Source organism: Cygnus atratus, chromosome 2 (genome assembly GCF_013377495.2).
Source record: "Cygnus atratus isolate AKBS03 ecotype Queensland, Australia chromosome 2, CAtr_DNAZoo_HiC_assembly, whole genome shotgun sequence".
NCBI classification, from domain to species: Eukaryota; Metazoa; Chordata; class Aves; order Anseriformes; family Anatidae; genus Cygnus; species Cygnus atratus.
The window spans coordinates 13,166,709-13,188,205 of NC_066363.1; the positions used below are offsets into that span (position 1 = coordinate 13,166,709).

At 38.4% G+C, this 21,497-nt stretch overlaps 1 long non-coding RNA gene across 1 annotated transcript; it reads left to right on the plus strand.

Annotated features, from left to right (window-relative positions):
* Positions 1-2,702: 2,702 nt before the first annotated feature.
* LOC126913219 (uncharacterized) lies at positions 2,703-19,909 on the plus strand. The gene is made up of 3 exons (XR_007707934.1): positions 2,703-2,744; positions 7,916-7,994; positions 19,887-19,909. It is a non-coding gene; the product is annotated as an uncharacterized LOC126913219 (long non-coding RNA).
* Positions 19,910-21,497: the final 1,588 nt, after the last annotated feature.

Sequence of the window (21,497 nt, forward strand, 5' to 3'; positions counted from 1 at the left end):
TGGAAGAAAAGCCATTTCAATCCAGTCCTATACTCACTTCAGGAGGAAGCAGCCAGCTGGCCAGTCAACACACATACATGTTTGGACAGTCAGCACATGTGTAGCTGTAAATCTGTCACAGCATATGCTGCCACTTGCCCAGCCAAACACATGGGAGATGCAGGAGGATTGAAGGTAACAAGGAATATGTGGGAAAGACCTGAGTACTGTGGAAAGGGTCAAGGGATGGTGAAAACAAGTCTTTATTATTTTTGTTGCTGATGAAATAGCTTGTTTTATGTATATGTTTTTTCACCATTGAAACATTCCTCCTTGTCAGGAATGCCACAGGTCTCATATACTTTGCTCACATTTCAGATCCTTTGCTTTGCCATTATTCTTGATGAAACTATGTCTACTAAGGTTTGTGAACAGGAGTTTGGAAGCTTAGCTGTGACAGAAAGGAGGAAGTATGTATTTGCATTATCATGAAAACATTATAGAGAAGCATATGCAGAATCCAGCTGACACCACACTTCCTCACAGAGGGCAGTGCTCTTGAATAGTCTAAATGCTTAAAATGCATGAAGTACATACATAAAATGTTTGAAGAGAGTTTATATTTTATCACCAGGCACATGGTGAAGGGCATTTCAGACAGAGAATGCGGTTTAAAAAAGAATAGTTTTGAAGACCAATGTCTTTCATCTTTTTTTAATAAGCTGTTTTAGACAAAACTGATATTCACGGGGTGAAGGGGAAGAGTTTCTGCTCTGTGGAGAAATCAGCCACAATCCTGGATATTCCTGGAAGGCAAGCTTGTCACACTGTCATAGAAAAGGCACCAGACTGTGTATGTAGCCAGTTAGCCTTTGTGTAAGCTGCTTAACTACCTTTGCTGCAGTGCTGTGCTTTTGAGATTAATGGTAGGCAGAGGAAACTTAAAGGGGAGATTTACCAATGAACTGAAATGCTGAATGAATTATTCCATAAATAAAATGATATTTGCTAAAGCTACAAATTCCTGGAAGGTCCATACTAATGCCAGGGAGAAAAAGAATCAAAACAAGCAGCCAAGAAAATAATTGCATTCTTTCATAAGTAATTTTTCAATCAACAGAACATTTAAGTTTTGTGTATGCTAAGTTATAAATGAAAACAGTTTTTCAAATGAGGAAAATAGAGTTGTTTTTTTTTTTTTTTAAAAAAAGAGAATCCTTCCATGAAGAATTTTTTTTTTCCTTCAAGACCAAATGTCTGGGCCTGAAAATTTTAGTAATCCAGCTGAAATAATTAAAAATTACACCTTGCCAAGAAGCTAATGGCTAACATGGCTAACAAACTGTGTCCTTTTAGGTAATTGAAACACTTAACCTTCTATCTTCCTCTACAATCACCTGAAAAGCCTGAGGCCAGATATGTGAAAATGTTTAGGAAACTAACTCCCAATTACTTTGGAAGAGTTAGGTATTTAAGTATTTTTTTTTTTTTTTTGGATCTGATGTACTCTTCTACCAGTGGAGTGAATTATCTTCTAGGCAATGCCAAACATCTGCTTTCCTTCTTCTCCATAAATCCTATTCCTTCACTGATCTTGCCTGGAAGTCCTTATCATGTCAGTGTGCTCTCGTTACATTAAGAGTTGCACACTGAAGGGAGGAAAGCTTCTTCATTACTTCATATATTAATATTGAGCATATTCAGCTAGAAAAAAGGGGGTCAATTTCAAGTCCCTTCTTTGAACAGGTTTTAAAACACAAGTCCCATTCTTTAGACCTTTCTGATATTTGGGACTATCATTCCAAAGGAAGTAATTCCATTTTATATAAAGAAAATGAAATACTTAAGAATTTCCTGTTATGCAATGTTTAGAGAGTTCAACGAGGAGTTGATGTCATATGTTTCTAGGCAGTAGAAAGAACTGAACATAGTTTAGTTTCATCCTGGGTTTTACAACCCATTAGAGAAGTCAGAGAGCTATTGGAGGGGAAAGGGAAGAGGAAGCATGAAGAAGTGACTCGAAGCGAGGAAACCCCTGAGCTAGCATTTACAAGATCTTCAACATCCACACAGCACACAACATTGCTATCTGGAGAGTGTAGGTGGAGCTAGCAAGGCTGAGGAGATCCTGCATACAAAGTGCACAGTGATATTATCTTACCAGTGGCATAGCACATATGTTTTATTGTTCCTTGCCACTGTTTCTCTAATACGTACTATAAGGCGTGCTAAGGCTAACATTGTATTCTTTAGTCACTAGCTGTTCATTCTATTTTTAATATGAAATTACTTGTGATACAATATTTAATGCACTAATCAATGCAGTTTAATCAAAGTTAATCAGTTGGTGTAGGGATATGCGCTGGTGCAGCTCTACCAGTTCTGGTTCCAGAGTACCTCTGTCAGCAGGACTGTGTTTCAGCCCTTGGTGCAGCAATGCCTCAGGCTCCTGAACCCTGAGAAGCTTCACAGTGGGAGGACCCACCTCCTGGTTTGACTTCTGACACCCACATGTTTTTTTCCAGAGTGCCAGATCCCTAATGAATAGGCTAGTCAGGCTTCTGCTGATCGTTTGCTTTAAGTGGCATCTAAAGCCCAATGTTCTGTGTAAGGCATTTTGTTGGAAGGTACAGTGCATAGCAGGTGCCAAAATCGTCTTTATCCTTTGTGTCTTTTAGCTCTCTGCTTTGACTGAGTGACTTGTGCTTCTTCTAGAACCTGCAAAGACAGTGAAGATGAAAAGATTTTCAGCTTTATATTTCTTGGTAATGCTTGTATCTTTGGACTTTCAGTCATAGCAAAAGCACGAGAGTAATTTCAAATGTAACAACCGAAAAGTGCAGTATAGTGCAAAAAGAATTGTAGTTTTGGAGAAAGCAATGTCTCTAAAACAAATGTGAGATTGTATCCAGAAAACAAAACAAAACAAAACAAAAAGCTAATTTTCTTATAAAACCATAAAACTTTTTTTTTTCTTTTTTTTTCCCTGGGGGATTTTGTGTTGAATGATGACTGTTCTACAGCACTGACAAGCACAAACACAGTAGATGTATCAGGTATCAGAGTACATTTACCTGGTTGAGACGATTGGTACAGGCCCTCTGCCCTGCTGGGGAACGGAGAAGTTCATAAGAATATTTGCTAGATTAAAGCTTGTCTTAATAGTTGTGTAAGGATGTCTTGTCAGGGAATGAAACATAAACAACTCTATATGCAAAATTAATTACTTATTCGTTTGCTTTAGTATTTTTCTAAAGTAGCATAGATTTTCCCAGAGATCTCAGAAAATATCCATGACTTTGTAAAATAGTGGTTGAAACCTTATTAATTTGGGGCAATTCTTCCCAAATAAAATTAAATTGTTTTTTGCACAAGAAAAATGATAGGTGAAACAGCACTGGAGGTTTTGTGTTGATATGAATCTTTTGGAAGATAAAAGATTATGAGTAAGACACCCTGAAGGGATCCTCTGATTTTCTGCATGGAGATGCATTGCTGAGAAACATATGTAAAACAGTGTTACCCTACCAACTGCATAACAAACATTTCCTACAGTTGTTTGTCTTTGGAGCATAAAAATTACTAAGAGGAATAAACTGAAAAATCCTTCACTAATTCTACAACAATTTTTCTAAATACAACATTATATGAAAATTTAATCACAGAGGCATGTTTCTAAAATATCAGTAAAGGAAAAAGTGAAAAAAGACTAATTGCTCTTTGAGGTTGGTAGTACTCTGGATTAGGATGTTTTTCACTGGTTTTGTTCCTGAGTGCTAAGGCTAACCTTGGTCTGCATATTGAGGGGACAGATCACCTTATGTAGATTTGTGGTGAAATAGATGCAGGTCACAGGGTTAGATTTTATATTTACATTTATTAGATCAGAGAATTTTGCTAACCAAATGTATAATCACTACCTCACTGGAACTGAGTCATTTCTGCTGAATCTACATACGAACACATTTTTATGGTGTAACATAGTTTCAACTATAATAGTAGTTGTGCAGTCTTGAAAATCTAATGAGTATTTGTGACATCATTAAATTCAGTGAAATTAGAATGATCACAGGAACAGTTTTAGCCACCAGGAAAACATCACAAATTTCCATTGCAGGTAAACCTTTTTGGAAATTTACTTGCAAAATATTTGAGTGTTTTTGTTTGTTTGTGTTGGGGTTTATACTATTTATTCATTAAATGAGCTTATTGGCAACACTGAAACTGATTATAATGATTGATTTGACTTATTGATTTTAAGACCCCATACACAAAATGGGAGAGAAAATACTTTTTCCTAGTTTTTACAGGATAGTTTTCATTATAAATATATCTGATTTTATTACAACACTTTCTTATACCTATTAAAGTAGGAAGTGTTATAAGATATTGCATATTTCAAGGTTGTCAAAACAAAACAAAATGATTGAGCTAAGTGTATTGATATTTGTTTTGAGTTTTGGCTTGCAAAAATTGTGATGCATCAACACTTTGGGATAAGAACATTTTTAATTTTTCAGTTGGGATATTAGTTTCTGACACAGTGATACTGCCAAATTATCAGAAGTGAGGAACTGGACACACACCTCACAGGCTTCAGCGATCTCTGCAGGAATAGCACAGAACACACACACACTTGTAATAAATACAAATGCTTTTTGCTGGAGGCAGCCCCAGGGTGCCTCTCCTGTCCTCACGGCTGTGTCAGAGTGAAGAGCTCAGCTTTGGCCTCAGACATTGGATGCTCACATGGCAGCTTCTTGTCACATTTCTTCCTTTGCGCATGTGCCTCATTATGCTGATATTTGTGAAATTGTTGCCTCAGCAGAGGCAAGACATTGATTGTTCTCAGTCGCCACCTTACTACAAAGTCCTTGTGCTCACACCTCAATGCAACTTTAATGGCATGTCAGCAGCAAGCCTCTTCTTTTAATGGGCTTTGATCTTTTATCTAACTCTGATATCTAGTTCTGAGTTGTTGCTTTTTTTGTTTGTTTGTTTTTCTGATTTGTCTAAATATTTAGTATTACTAATGAAAGTTAAATAAATCAACATTGCTGAAGTAAAAAAAAAAAATAATCCCTTTTCTGTTAAAATCCATTCTTTTTTTTTCTGTTAGAAGAAAAAAAAAATCGATGGTCTATTTTTCACCATCTTCTTAGGTTCACTTAAATAACTACAGAATAATACACTGAAACATCCCAATATGTAAATAAACAAGAAACTGATATGATACTAGGTACACTGCAGCTCAGATACTGAAAATAGGCTAGCACACTATTCTCAAAGCTGTCATGCAGTATGTGAACACTAAGTAAACTTTTCACTGGGGGCTTACAGCATCCAGTGTCTGTTTTTATCTTTGATGTCCCCCAGGTATACAATAGCGCAGCTGCAACTTTCTCAGGTATGTGGGGAACCCTCTGGCTCTTCCTTCCAAGGTTCAAGTCAGTAAATATTTTAAATTGGCTGTTATTAGTTTCTTAAATCTTGCTGGTCATGTGCTTCTTCACTATGGGACCTCAGAATAAATGTCAGGAATAATTAGCCGACATTTGGTGAAAATCCCCAAAGAAAGAAATGTTATTCTGTAAATCTCTCAGCAGGAATTTTAGAAATATTTCATTGTATTGCCCTTTTATTGCCCACAACTGAGACTCCAACACTATTCTGTCTTGAGACAAGTATCCTTCCCTTCCCTTCCCTTCCCTTCCCTTCCCTTCCCTTCCCTTCCCTTCCCTTCCCTTCCCTTCCCTTCCCTTCCCTTCCCTTCCCTTCCCTTCCCTTCCCTTCCCTTCCCTTCCCTTCCCTTCCCTTCCCTTCCCTTCCCTTCCCTTCCCTTCCCTTCCCTTCCCTTCCCTTCCCTTCCCTTCCCTTCCCTTCCCTTCCCTTCCCTTCCCTTCCCTTCCCCCATAGAAATTACATTTTATTGACATTTTCATTTACTTTTTCCTGGAACGGACTGATCTTTGTTCAGACAAGAACTTGGCAAAATTAGCACTGTTTTCAGTAAGAGATAGACTGAAGTGAATTAACTGGTCAGTTTTTAGGTTTGATTTCTGCTTTTTTTGAAAACCAATCTTTGGTGTCAATTGCACCTAAACAAAAGGATCCTCTATGTTGTTTCTTCACCAACCAAAAAATGAGAAACAATAAAGCCAAAAATCAGGGAAATTCAATCAAACGAAATCTCTTATGCCATGTGTGCATTTCACCTCAATACAGATAATGACACTAATACAAATTCCTTGACCAATGGAGGAGTCAGAAATCACAGATTAGATGCAAGACCAAGTCTCAGATCTACCTGCAGGTTATTTATTTCTTTATAAGCTATCTGCAGCTTATTGTTTTACATGCATCCTGCACTCATCCATATCGTTTTGTTGGTTAGCTCAAGAACTGTTTAAGTGCCAAGCCACTCTCCTTGGTGCTGGGCAAGTGTGGGAACCCAGAGCTGCAGCAAAATCAAGATTTGTGAGAACTTTCCAGAATGGTATTTAAACTTTGTTTTAAATGGTGAAATCAATTGGTCTGAGTCCTCTATTGGTCTGAGGAAATAAACAGGGATTAGCAATGTTACTATATGAAAGACTTCTCAAGCAGATTTATAAATTGTACTTTGATTTCCTTAGTTTATTTTAACAAATAGCTGACATGAAAGGTTGTTTTTTTTTTTTTCTTTTCTTTTCTGAAATTTACCTTGTAATTATTTGTCTGTTTCTTAGTTTGGGGAGAAAAAATGTTTAGCTCATGTTATATTCTTTTTTATATCATTGATATTTGCTTTTGGTCCTGTTCCCAAATCCCCATGTTATTTATGTAGCCTTACTTTGTTCACCATAAACTTAAACATATGAGGTTTAAAATATGCCTTGTGCTTATTGGGCCTCTCTTGTTCAGCATGTAGAGATAAAAATAAAAGGTATAAAAAATCACAAAATAATAATAGTAATATTAGCAATAATATTAAAAATCATTCTAGAAGATAGTAATTTGTTTCCAGACCAAAAAAAAAAAAAAGAAAAAAAAAAGGTCAGTGACATTCTGAGCCTTAAATTATTCATTTAACCCAAATGTTAATGTTCTTATAAAACATATGAAACTATATCTGTTGTGGAAATACAAGTATATGGACATATAAACCAAATGTACAAGTCTTTAGACATTATACATATTTCAAAAGTCTGATTTGTTTTTGATATTCAAAATATGCATTTTCACTTTTAAAAAATTACTTCCTCTGGAAGCATATACAGTGAGCTGAGAAAGTTTGCTGTAAGGACATGACTTATAAAACAACCGTCATGGGTAAGGCAGCCTAAAACCTCATTCCCAGATCTGTTTCAGGCATTAATATTAAGCCAAAACCAAACTCTTTAATATCTGGCTATGTGCTCAAGTTAGGATGTTGTTTATAGTGTTTTCTGTTTGTCTGTGTTTGTTTTTTTTTTACTGTTTATTTATTCATTAACAAATATAAGTTTCTCTTCTTTCTGACATATTTCACATTTTCTTTAGCTGTGACTACAGAAATTCTCTCCTGGGTAATTATTCATTTATTTATACATCAGACAATGATCATCTGAAGAAATCATTAATAGGTAGCTGTGACAAAAAACAGTATTGACCATTCAGTACCTGCAAACACAAGTAAAACAGAGTACTGTAAAAACACAGAATTTAGTATCGGTCTTATATATGGCTAATAGCAAGACCTTCATTTCCTGAGAAGAGATTGAAATTTGACCTGTGCATTTATTGTCAGCTCTCTCAGAAAAGTGCAGAGACAAACATTTACAGTAACAGAGGAAAAATATTTGCAGCAAATCTCTTCTAGTTTTATGATATTTATGTTTTGCCACTGGTATGCAAGTGATACACCTCTTTTCTTTTTTTTTTACATTATTCTCTCTCTTTTTTTTTTTCTCTTTAGATAAGTGTCCTCTTTCTGTGTCTGCAATTGCAAGCTTAGTGTTGTTATCACAATTCAGAAATTCTCCAGGAAAACATAAGTAAGATTGGTATGAGGGTGGGATGGTGTTTGGGGGGAGTTCAAATGTCACTTTTTTATTTTCTTTTCTCCAGTGAGTAATGCAGAATATAGGTCAACTGTGAGAAAGTAAGGCTGGTAGTTCTCTCTTGGGTCACCACGGTCAGATATCATCAAAATGGGAACTATGTCTAATGTGTAAATTCAGTGCAAGTTATGTGACAACATCAAATTTGAATACTCCTGAAGACAGCCTATGGAAGAACTCAGAATAATATAATAATCTGGAATAATTCTTGTTTACCAAATTGTAATTACAAAAATATTCAAATAACCAACCTGGCAAGAAGAACCTGGCATGAATGATTCCAAGGATCATGTTAAGTAAGCTAAGCTATACTTGAAATTAATAGTTCAGTGAAAAACTTGTCTATGATAGATGTAGTGTGCCTTCCCTCTGGTGATTTTTCATAGGAATAGGAATAGTCCCAGGCTGCTCTGGTATTTCTTACAGGAGGCCTTCTGACAGCTGGAGTTATTATTCCTTGTGCCTATAAAGTGTGAGATTATTGTGGAAAACTTGATAAAAATGACAGCACGGGAATTATGAACAGTTCTTAAAGATGTTTTAATAAGGAATCTAACACCTATAACGAAGGTGGACATTTACAAAATGCATACTTATGTGTAAAAAGGTAAAACTCAGTATTATATCTCCATCATTTTCCTGGTCTCTTGGAGCACAAATATCCCATGAGCCGCATTGTTTCCTTGATCCCCAGTTTCAGCTCTATTGTACATGTTTCAAAGTACAAGTCCAACTTTTTATCAGGAAATTTTTGAGGATTTTACCCATTTTTCTGGCTTTCTAGATGGCAACACGTTCTGTAAGACCTATATTTCCACTTAGGCTGCCAGAGAAATCCAAGACATTGTTCCCTACACATGTGCAGATCATCTACAGTAAGCGAGCATGAGCCTCACACATCCAACCTACTGTGCATACCCTATGAATTCTCACTAAAACATCAGTATTTTTTTTTCTTTTTCTTTGTTCATTAGGTGAACGTTTTCATGCACATATTAATCATATAAGACATTTTCTTTAGGTCCAACATACTCTTGTTGTAGCTGACCTACTGTGAATGTTTTATGCAAATGATTTTTGTGTGTGTAAAGTCCAAGGTACCTGGCATATATCAGATTGACTGCAGTTCTGCAGGTCACCCACTCAGTTTGGATGTAGAAGGTGCAATGTGTTGTGGTGTATCTAAATCCATCAGAAACACCTTTTCCCTTCTTTCACATAGGCAATCCTTCATTGGTAATCATGACCTTCTGCTTTCACTGTTTGCCTTGAGGTTTATATGGAGGAACAGTCAGGACCAGACTGATCAAAAATTTACAGAGACAGCATTTCTAATGTATCCTTCAGAGAAGTACTGCAATCATTCTTAACTCCCTAGCAGCCAGCCACAATATGGAACAAATATTTTGAAAGAAAAAAAGCAGATCTGTTCCAATTAGAATCAGAACCAAGGACAAAGACATGAATGGTGTGTGTCTGCGTGCACTTGTGGATGGTGGAGTGGTGACAGGAAGGTCCCTATAGAAAGCAGGGAACAGAGTTGGATTTCATGAAGCAGTTACAACTATAATTCTATTTAAAATGCCACCTCATGAAGTGCTCTTCTTACTCAAGCTTCACTTCTTGATTGAGTAACTGCAGTCATCAGTGTTGCAATGTAGTGCTCAGACTGGGAATTTCAAAAAAGCCTACAGGAACCAGAGGCCTTTGAACTAAGTTAGTTCCCTTAGGCTCTACGGAGAACCTCAGACTTAATCTTTTTGTTTTACTTCTTTCTTTAATCATATCTATATTTTTTTTTTTTATTCCTAACTTGTGGGCATCAAAGGGAATCCCTCCCTGTGCTTCAGAAAACTGCTAAAATGTAGTCCCTGGCAGGAAAAAAAAAAAAAAAAAAGTTCTGAAGCTCACCTCTTGGGACCCCCTGCTCATTCTGAGCACTGTCTACACTTAAGTGACAGCTGTCATCTATTGTCATTTGCATTGGAGGAATGCTGATATTACATGCAAACATTTGACTGTGAGCGTTTATCAGGCACTTAACTCTGAATCCTTTTTTTTTTTGCTCTGCCAGAGCTGCTGTTTGCTGTTTATATCTAACAACAATATTATTATGGCTATTGAGCAAAACAGCTGCAGAAATGAAGGTTCATTTCTTTCTCGTTGGTTTTCTAGAGATCAGGTGATGTTAAATTAAATGTCTCTGTCTTTAATCTTAGTGCAAACTATAGCAGACTTTTATTCCTATTTATATACATATTTGAATTTTACCTTTCCAGAGAAAATGTTCAAAAGTGGAAACTGATACAGAGTACAATATTATTCACTGGCAAAGTAAAGAGACACTTTATGCTGGTAAACTTAATTAAATTTTCAGGGACAAGACTAAGTATATTAGACTGAGTGCCTAGGTTTACAGGCATTTGCTGCAGAAACCAAGAGACTGGATGAGGGGTTCACAAATCAGTCTCTAAAACAATTTTGTCTAAGTGTTTTATGGAGATGCAAACAGAGGCCCTTTATGGGTTCTTGCAGTTTGCTGTCACCATCTGAACCAGTTCAGTTTGTCTCCTCTTGGCTTGAGGCAGTTCAGCTGGTAATTCTTTATAGTGTGTCCAAAAGGGATTATCATGCGTTAACCTCCCTGTGTGTGCTTCCAAGTGCCAGCAGGTACTTTGGGACCAGCAAGATCTGCTCTCTGAATTTACCTGACCTTGCTGAACCCTCTGGGTTCCCTTTACTGGCATCCAATCCAGCACTGCCATGTTTGTGTCACATTTAGCCTCTAGGTACCAACACAATATAGATTAATAATGTATATTTTCTGGGCAGGGGGATTAAGAAACACTGACTTGTTGTGGCTTTTTTCTTATGCCTGGACTCCTTGGTGCCAGAAGAAGAATAAGGCAGGAGTGAGCAGTGCTGCTATGGAGAGGGGATCTCTGGAGGTGATCTCAGAAGGGTGGAATCTATAATGACCAGTGAGGGAAAAGTTCACCCTGCAATCTTCTACGGGGGACCCCACTATAATCTCCCCCCTCCCCCCTCTTTTTTTTAATTGTGCTTGACATTTATTTTTATGAAACCTGGAGGGTGAGAGCTTCAGTCTTGCTACAGACTGATCAATAGATGCAAACATAATCATAGGAAATGGAAAAATTGATAAATTGACAGATAGGCACACACATGCATACAACAAAGAATAGCATATTGGAAGATTCATTTCAAAAAGAAACCACAGCTAAAATTAAAAAAAAAATAATAATAAAAAAATGAAAATTTTGTTTGTGGGTGGGGAAAAGAATTTCTTATTGACTCTTCCTGCCTCTTCATCTATCGCCCCCTCATCACCTCCTGCACCTACTTTGTGATTTCTAAAGGTCAGGCTAAATCTCAACATATGCTTTCAATTCAAGGTCTCAAAGAAGCATTTCCCAAACTAGAAATCTGGAAGCAAGCCTGGAAGTGCAAATAGCAGTGGAGTCATGAATGAAAAAGTTTGGGAACTGTGGTATAAAGCTTACTCATTCTATCCAATGAGATTTTCAACAAGATGTTCTAAGTATTCAGTTTACAACTGAATAAAGTATCTTTGCACAGTCTTCAGAAAAAGGCATCTTGTAGAGCTAAAATGCTTTTTTATGTTTTTATGGCTGTAGCCATCATATTTAATCTCAAATATTTTAAGCAAGATTTATTTTCCTGTGCAAAAATTCTTTTAAATTAATATCTGTGGAAATCCTGCTGTAAGAAGAAACATATCAGTACTCCCTTCCCCCTTCTTCCTTGTATTATCTCTTTCATAAAATGGCCTCATGTAAAGATAAGTGCAAGACTGTCACTGTGATCTGATTAAAGGATGGAGCCCTATTGCTGATTATGCTGAAATTATCTCATAATTATTGGCTGAAATCCTACCTTTGCAGCCAATGGTAAAAATTCCCCAGCAGAGTTGGTGGGAGACAGGGCTTCCACTCTTGTCATAAGCAGTGAAGGGTGTGAGGCTGCTTGCCATTAGCATTGGTGCATTTGTATTGTGCACAGTTCTAAGAATTCCCCCATCACAGTACTTTAGTCAAATGGATAAAATTAGCTCCCTGGTTGTAACTCTGTCTACTCACCAGTGGCCAATTTCCTGTGAATGTTAAAAGAGAAGAGCTTGCCAGGGATTTGTGGACAGAAAAAGAATGACCCGTGTATTAATCCAGAGAAAGTATCTTGTGAAAACATTTTTATTATTGTTATTTATTTATTAGCCTCTATGTTTTGTTTTTTTTTCCTCTCTGTTTGTTTTTGCCTTTTTATTTCTTTCCTTTGTCTCCATTAGGAGCCCTCCTCATTGCGGGGGGAATATGGGGGAAGGGAGGTGGGAAGGTGCGTGCTATACTTAAACAGACAAAGAGTAAATGACTGATATGCTCAAGTAATTTTAAGACCTTTATCATAACACCATCTACTACTGTGACCTTTAAGTCTTGAATGGCTCCTTTTTCAATTACGCATCCATCTTGTAACATTTTTATACTGCTGTTATGCACACAGATCCTATGGATAATTATAACCACCTTGCATTTGCAAGTGCTCTCTGGGGACTTGAAGCCAGATCTCTCGCTTCTGCACTGTTACAGAAAAGTAGAAGGAGCAACTCCCTGTGTTCACAATAGCACTGGCAAAGAGAAATTAACCTGAACTCTCAACTATGAATAGAAAATCTGCACATCCTGCCCAATTAAGATTTTTTTTTCCCATGGAGCAGGTTCTAAATTTTTGAATAGTTTGATTGGAATTCTAAAAACAGCAAGAGAGAAGATTAATAGTGTTAATAATTAGAAAGCTGAATGATAACATTTTTCCTCCATAGGAGCTGCCTCACTGTTACTTCTCTCACAGCTAACAGCAGTTACAGTCTGTGTGTAAGGAAGCTGATAAACAGTTTTTTAGAAACAATTGAAAAATTAATTCTAAGTTTTAAGTGAAGAGTTTAATTGTGTCTTCCTCTTGATTTGCACTACAAAAAGGAAGAATAGAGGCACAAGATAAATCAGTTGGTCCCATGACTAATATGGTCAACCTATCTGCTCTCCTTTTGGTATAAAAAAACATTGCTTCTAACTAAGGAACATCATCTTGCAAGCCAATACAGAGAATTATGCTCAGTACCTCTGGCAACTGAGGATATACGAAATGAGGTTCAAACACTCCTTTTGCACACTGCTATCTGGATAAGTCTATCACTGCTCAGTGCAGGCCGGTTAACCCAGAGCATGAGAAAACTCCTTTTCATGTCTTCCAGTGAGGAGGTTCCCACTTGAGCTTCATTCATAAAATCACTTTGTCACTTCCCCAAGGTCTTTGGCATAGGTATTTCAGATGTCTTCTACATAGCAATCACCATCTAAAGATCTGCCTACAAGTATGATTTTTAGATCTAAAATATAGGGGATCCTGTAACTTGTCACAACCTTGGCAGCAGTGTAGCAAGGGAGCAGAGTGAGGGGTGACTGCAAACATACTTGTCAGATGATGGCTTCATGACCATCTTATTCAGAGCAGAAACTTGAACCAGGGTCTTCCTCTTTACCCATGAACATATTGATCACTATCAAGAATTTCGGCCTCTATTTTTTTTCCTCTCCTCTTTAAGCATTTAATTAAGAAAGAAAGCTGTGAACACAAATGGCTGGCAGAGATAATATACCAGACCACCTTCACTGCCACCATATGTAATAAATGAGGCAGGAGTTCTGGGAGCATTACTAAAGTGAAGAAATAAAAAAAAATATTGTACCATAGTGCAGAAAGGAGATTGTAATGATGGCACACTAACAATAACCTGGATATTTCATCTCATTTCATTTCATTTCATTTATTTCATTTCGTTTTTGTGCTTTTCTTAACAACTTCTATAATGTTGTTTAAATTCACTAATTAATTCGCATTACTAAGCATGTGTGCTTGTATGTGTATATTCTTTTTATTTTTAAAAATCCTGAGTTTATCGAAAAGTTTATTAAAAGCTATGTCCAGAGAAAGACTGTATATATATATATATTCTTTTTTTTTCTTGACTGCAAAATATTTATAAAACAAAAAATATCTCCCGGATTTCTCCCTCATTTAAATGTCCTCTTGATTCACTATTCAGGTATAGTAAGTTATTTTCGGCAAATACATCTCTTTCTCTCCTGAAAATACAACTATATGAGCAATGGATTCTGCACTGAGATTAATAGTTTTATTCTCTTCTTCTTGATAATTTCTACTAAAATAACTGTAAATTTTTAAATGAATATCCATTAAATATCATGTTTTCTGAATCTATTTTTTGAAAGATTGTTAACTTTTGACGTCTATTTTGAATGAAGAAATTAATTGCAACAAATTCAGTTAATATTTTTTCCCCCAGAAACTGGAATTTTCAAAAGAGAAAAAAAAAGAATATTTGTTTTCAAAACTTCCCAAATATTTACTAAACACTTAAACACATAAAAATTGTGTAATATCTTAACCATCCTCAGTATAATTCCTTTGCATCATCAGTGGAGTTTTAATTCTGAAACATTAGCATTGCAGCAACATATTTATGAAGAACAGTAAAATACAGTAAAAGGAAAACCCCAATAAAGTTGAGGTTCTCCTCTTTTATCTTGAGGCCTTAGTTTTTCTTGCAATTAATGAAGGAATTGAACTTTTTTTAGGGAAATTTCTGTCTGAGTTAATGTACAGATAAAATTTAGCAATAAATTTGAAGGAGTTTAAATGTTATTAAAGCCCTCCTTATGTGCAACTCTTTTTGTAGTCTATGTATCTCTTCCAGAATGGAGAAAGATAATGAGTCATATATTAAGTTTTGGAGAAACTTGCATAATGTGGTCCAGAAGTCTCAACTGTCTTTAAGACAGTTGGCCTTAAATCAACTTTTACTTATTAAACATATACAGATGATTTGAATACCTAGAAGTTGCTATACTGTTTTTGAAAAATGTGACAAAAAATGATAATTATGAATTACCATCATCAAATATAATTGTACGTGATCATCTCTATCAAAGCATTGCAAGTTAATATCTCATATTAACAGTTAATCACATACATTAAATGGGTCCATGATGCATTTTTATGGACTCTTTAATGTTCATTGGTAAAGAATGCAAATTATGGAAGAGGAAGGAACTTAAGCAAAATCATTGTTGTTGTTAATTTCAAGATCAGAAACTGAAAAGCTGAAAGTGGTCAGGTCTTTTAAATAGACATTAAATATTCATTAGACTACAGAGATTTTTTCTAGATTGGATGCTATACAATACAAGGAAGAGTGCTTCAGAAGCTGTTAGAACAGTGAGGTGGGAAATTCAAAAGTTATGTGGAAATAGTTTTAGGGTAACAATTCCTGAGACACTTCATGAAAGAACATGAAGTTTTAGTCACATAGAAATCTGTAACCTCAATAGGCGATTGTTATATCGTGTCTTTTTTTACAGTCTTTGTAGCCAAGATTCAAAGATTGAAGGGGGGCAATGACAATTTACTGTAGAAGTGGTAATTTCACAAGTGACTTCATTCTTTTGTCTTTAATCAGAAAACACCTCTTTATATATATATATATATACATATATATATTAGTGAAAGAGACACATTTTTAAAAGCAAAATTTTTAGAATAAGATGACAAAAATTGTAAGTCCATCTTACATTGGATTAGAAATTGCAGTTAATCAAGGTGGACATGCTGGAGGAGGACAGATCTGTGCAGGTCTTGAGCTGTGGAGAAGAATGATGTTTAGGCCTGGGCTGGGGCAGCAGTAGTCTCACCTAATGACTGGAATGTTAGGATGGAAGGATACTGGCTCTTTAGGAAGGACAGGCAGGGGAGATGAGGAGGGGGCATCATGCTCTATGAGCAGCCAGAGGGCATGAAGCTCTGCCTGGGGATGGATGAGGAGCTGCCAGAGAGCATACAGGTCAGAATTAAGGGAGGGCAGGGACTGATGACATTATAGTGGGAGTCTGATCAGGAAGTCCAGGCAGATGAGGCCCTCTAGACAGAAGCAGCCTCATATTCACAAGCCAGGGTCCTCATGGGGGACTTTAACCACCTTGATATCTATTGGAGGGACAGCGCAGCAGGGCATAGGCAATCCAGGAGGTTCCTGGAATGCACTGATAATAACTTCCTCCTCCAAGTGATAAGGGAGACAATGAGGAGAGGTGGTGTGCTGGACCTTATTCTCACCATCAAAGAGGGGCTGGTGGGGAATGTGAAGCTCAAGGTCAGCCTTGGTTTCAGTGACCATGAAATGGTACAGTTTGGGATCCTGAAGGTAGTGAGGAGGGAGCACAGCAAGCTCACAACCTTGGACTTTGGGAGAGCAGACTGCCCTCTTCAGGGATCTGCTTGGTGAAGTAATATGGGACAAAGCCCTGGACGGAAGAGAGGCCCAAGAAAGCAATTTGATATTAAAGTATCACTTCCTCCAAGCTCAGGAGTGATGCATCCTAACAAAGAGGAAGTCAGGCAAAAATGCCAGGAGACCTGCATGGGTGAACAAGGAGTTCCTAGCCAAACTCAAGCAGAAGAGGGAAGCCTACAGTGGGGTGGACTCAAGGACAGATAGCCTGGAAGGAATACAGAGAAATCATCCAAGAAGCCAAGGATCTGGTTAGAAAAGCTAAAGCCCTTTTAGAATTAAATTTGTCCAGAGACATCAAGGGTAACAAGAAAGACTTCTATAGGTACATCACTGATAAAAGGATGTCTAGGGAAATTGTGGGCCCTCTCCAGGAGGCAATGGTAGGCCTGGTTACACAGGATATGAAGAAGACTGAGGTGCTCAATGAATTTTTGGCCTCAGTCTTCACTGGAAAGAGTTCTAGCCTCATAACCTAAGTCCCAAATGTCAAAGGCAAGGGCTGGGAGAATGAAGAACCACTCACTGCAGCAGATCAGGTTTGAGACCAGGTTCAAACCTGAAGGTGCACAAGCCCATAGGATCTGATGAGATGCATCCGCAGGTCCTAAGGGAACTGGCAGATGAGTTGCTAAGCCAGTGTCCATCATATTTGAGAAGTCTTGGCAGTCCAGTGAAGTTCCCACTGACTGAAAGAGGGGAAACATAACCCCCATTTTTAAAAAAGTGAAAAAAAGGAAGAGCTGGGGAACTACAGGCCAGTCAGTCTCAGCTCTGTGACTGGCAAGATCATGGAGCAGATCCTCCTGGAAACTGTGCTAAGGCATGTGGAAAATAAGGATGTGATTGGTCACAGCTAACATGGCTCCCTAAGGGCGGATCGTGCCTGACAAATCTGGTGGCTTCCCACAACAGAGATACAGCATTAGCAGATAGGGGAAGAACAACTGATGTCATCTACCTGGGCTTGTGCAAAGCACTTGACACTGTCCTGCATGATATCTTTGTTTCTAAATTGGAGAGACGTGGATTTGAAGGACGGACCGCTCGGTTAGTCAAACAATGGTTCAATGTCCAGGTGGAGATCAGTAACAAGTGGTGTTCCTCAGAGGTCGGTCCTGGGACTAGTGCTGTTTAACATCTTTGTTGGTGACATGAGCAGTGGGATTGAGCGCACCCTCAGTAAGTTTGCTGGTGACACCAAGCTGTGTGGTGTGGTTGACATGCTGGAGGGAAGGGATGCCATCCTGAGTAACCTGGACAGACTTGATTGGTGGGCTTATGCAAACCTTGTGAGGTTCAACAAGTCCAAGTGCAAGATCCCACATATGGCCCAAGGAAATCCCAAGCACAAATACTGGCTTGGTGGAGAATGGACTGAGAGTAGTCCTGAAAGAGTAGTTAGGCATTGGAATGAGTTGCCCAGGGAGGTGGTGGAGTCACCACCCCTGGGGGTGTTTAAGAAAAGGTTGGATGTGGTACTTAGGGACATGGTTTATTGGGCAATATGGGTTGTAGGGGACAGTTGGACCAGATCTTGGAGGTCTTTTCCAACCTTAATTATTCTATGAGGAGAAGGACCTGGGGGTATTGGCTTATGAGAAGCTCAACATGGCCAGTAATTTGCGCTTGCATCCCAAAAAGCCAAAAGTATCCTGGGCTGCATCAAAAAAAGAATGACCAGCAGGTAGAAGGAGGTGATTCTCCCCCTTTACTCTGCTCTCATGAGGCCCTACCTGAAGTACTGCTTTCATATCTGGGCCCCCCACTATAACAAGTACATAGACCTGCTGGAGCAGGTCCAGAGGAGGGCCATGAGGATCAGAGGGCTGGAATTCCTCTCTTATGAAGACAGGCTGTGAGAGCTAGGGTTGTTCAACCGGGAGAATACAAGACTCCAGGGAGAGCTTATAGAGAACTTCCAGTACCTAAAAGGGGCCTAGAGGAAACATGAGGAGAGGCTCTTTATCAGACATTTTATTAGGACTGTGGTTAGCTACTGCAACAGGCTGCCCCGTCCCTGTAAGTATACAAGGCCAGGTTGGATGGGGCTTTGAGCAACCTCATCTAGTGGAAGGCATCCCTGGCCATGGCAGAGAGGTTGGAATTAGATAACCTTTAAGGTCTCTTCCAATCCAAACCGTTCTATGCTTCTATGATTCTGCATCTCAGTAGGCTGAGAGTGGAGGAGAACAAGTCATATCACAGCAAGGAGGACATCTGAAAGGTCAGTGGGTTGAAGAGACCCTTGTATGGACAGGAATCCAGCCCCATGTTGTGCATAAGAAAGGAAATCCATTGGCTGTGCTCAAGTGGAGTGAGGACAGGAACTCCTACCACAGTGGGAGCTGGAAAATGTTGACTTCCAACAGAAAGAAGGTTGTTTCTTGTTAGAAGTATTTTTGTTGGGGAAAAAGAAAAAGGGGGGGGGGGGGAGGGGCCTGGAAGAAGCGGAAGAGGAAGAATGAGCTCTGTTGGGGATGTACTTAGATTGATCACGCATGACCCAGGTCATAACTCAAAAAGAGTAACAGCAGTCTTCCTGTAAAGGATGGTGAAAGCCATCTGCCAACCAGACTCTCTGTCTTGGGACACATGCTGTTTATCTGGGACACAAATCTGCAATACAACAGAGAATTTGCAGAGGTTCATGCAGGCTTTGAAATACTACTGTTTATTACTTGCCCATGTGGATACCAAAGATGCTGCCAGTGGAGATGCTGAGTAGATCAAGGGTGCCTACATGGTCTTAGAAATAAGGGCAAAGGAAATCAATTCCTGTTCTCTTCAACCCTGCTTGTCAATGGGAAGTGGTGAGAGAGGAGAAGATATGGATCAACAATTTGCTGTATGGCTGGTGTTGCTGCCAGGGACTTGTCTTTTATGGCAATCAGTATTTCCTAACCACCAGAAAAGAGCAAGTGTTACAGATATTTTAGAGATGTAAGACGGGAACAGCAGGCCAGTTAGCCTGACATTAGCCCCCAAGAAGGACTATGGGAAGAGTCCTCCTGAAGGTTATTTCCAGACACATGGAGAAGAAGGTGATTGGGAGAAACCAGCACAGATTTACTAAAGACAAATGCCTGGCCAATCTGGTTGCCTTGCATGATCAGATGACTGGCTCAGTGACAGAGAGAAGGTGTGGTTTACTTTTACTTAAACAAAGCTTTTAACAGGGTGTCTCATGGCATTCTTGTCACCAAACTGAGAGATGTGGGGCGGGTGGGTGGACTGTAAAGTAAGCAAAAGACTGTCTTGACTGAAGTGTTAAAAAATATTGGTCAAAGGTTCAAAGAGTGACTGGCAGCCAGGCATGAGAGGTATTTTTCAGGAGTTGATTCTGAGGTAGCTTCTGTCTAATATATTCATCAACAGACAGGATGATGGACTGGGATGTTTCTTCTTTGTATTCACAGATGACAACAAACTGGGAATAGCAATGGGTATCCTGGAGGGACTTTGACAAGCTGAAGGAGCAGGCTGCAGAAAGCTCATGAAGATCAATGAAAACTAAGGCAATGCCCATGGAGACTGTCTGACTGAGGGAGCAGCTCTGCAGGGAGTCCTCAGGGAATATGACTGCTGAATACAACAGAAGTATGCCATTTTAAGAAGTATGCCAAGTAAGACCAGGTATGAACTGGGCTGTATCATAAGCATAAGCAGCTAGCATGTCAAGAGAATAGATGATCAATATCCATTCAGCATTCATGAGGCTTCATCTGGAGTGCTGTGACCAGTTTTGGCACCCTTCTCCAGTATTAGAGATATATTGACAAATTGGAGAATGTCCTTCAGAGGTAAAGGAAGATAAGGTAAAGAGGATATGTCTTAGACACAGGACATACAAGGAAAGGCTGAAAGACCCAAGTTTGTTTAAACCAGAGGCAAGAAACCTAAAGGAAATATAACTTCTGTTTTTTAATAACTTGAGAGTAGTTATAGAGAAGGTAGCCTGAATTCTTCAAGGTATACAGGAAAGGATAAAAGGGAAAGTCAGAAGAAACTATGACTAGATATAAGGAAAAAAAAAATGCAAAATGGGGGTGGTTAACCACTAGAACGGGTTTCCCAGAGAGACTGTGGGAATCTGCAGCTTTGGAAATACTCAAAAGTTAACTGGAAAAAAGCTCTGGGCAACATGATTTGACTTTAAAGCCATACCTGCTTTTAGCACAAGGTTGGACTAAATGATCTCTAAAGGTCCGTTCCAACATAAATTCTGTATTCAATTTGTTTTAACATACTCCTGGAAGGGAAGGATATTTTATATACTTCTCCAATCTAGGAATGAAACTCATAGGCACAAATAATTAGTATTCCAATTAGGATGTCAGAACTTTCTGCCGCTGAATCTCTCTCTGATTTGCCGACTAGCATATAGTGCTACGTGTATGAGAAAATCCTCTTATGTATGAAAGCTTCAGTTAATGCAAATTTTTATGATCCCAATACAGAGAAACCATATGTAAGCAGATGATTCATGAGATTCAGGCTTCTGTTCCCTGTTTCAATCACTTCTGATTTATGAAAAGTAAACAGTGGATCCAAACCCATCTTAGCTGTCAGTGGTCCTTGTGAGGCAGTAAATATCATGATTTTCAGACTGTTAAAAAATCTTTCAAAACTGCTCAGCATGCAACTGCTTTTATAGTTACATGAGCCTTTAAAATGCACATTTCCTGAAAGGCAAGCAAGCGGGAATAATTACTATTCATTTTTTTCTCCTCAGCTTAGAGAGTTAAATTGTACTCAACAGTTATTTCTCCCTAGTGCATGATACAGCAGAAATCCTTCCAGAGCAAATGTACTGCAATCACAGAGTTGGCTTCAACTGCAGAAGCACTAAAAGAAGTAATGCAGATTAATGAATGGATGGAATAGATACGCTTTTTCAGCACTGTTTGCTGCAAGGATCTCCTTTAGGTCTGGAAATGAAGACTTCCCCTGGAAGGTTTGTTTGCTCAGCCTGTGGTAGGTACTGAGGATCCATCCTTTTAAGGACCCTTTTTTCCTTTAAGGATTCT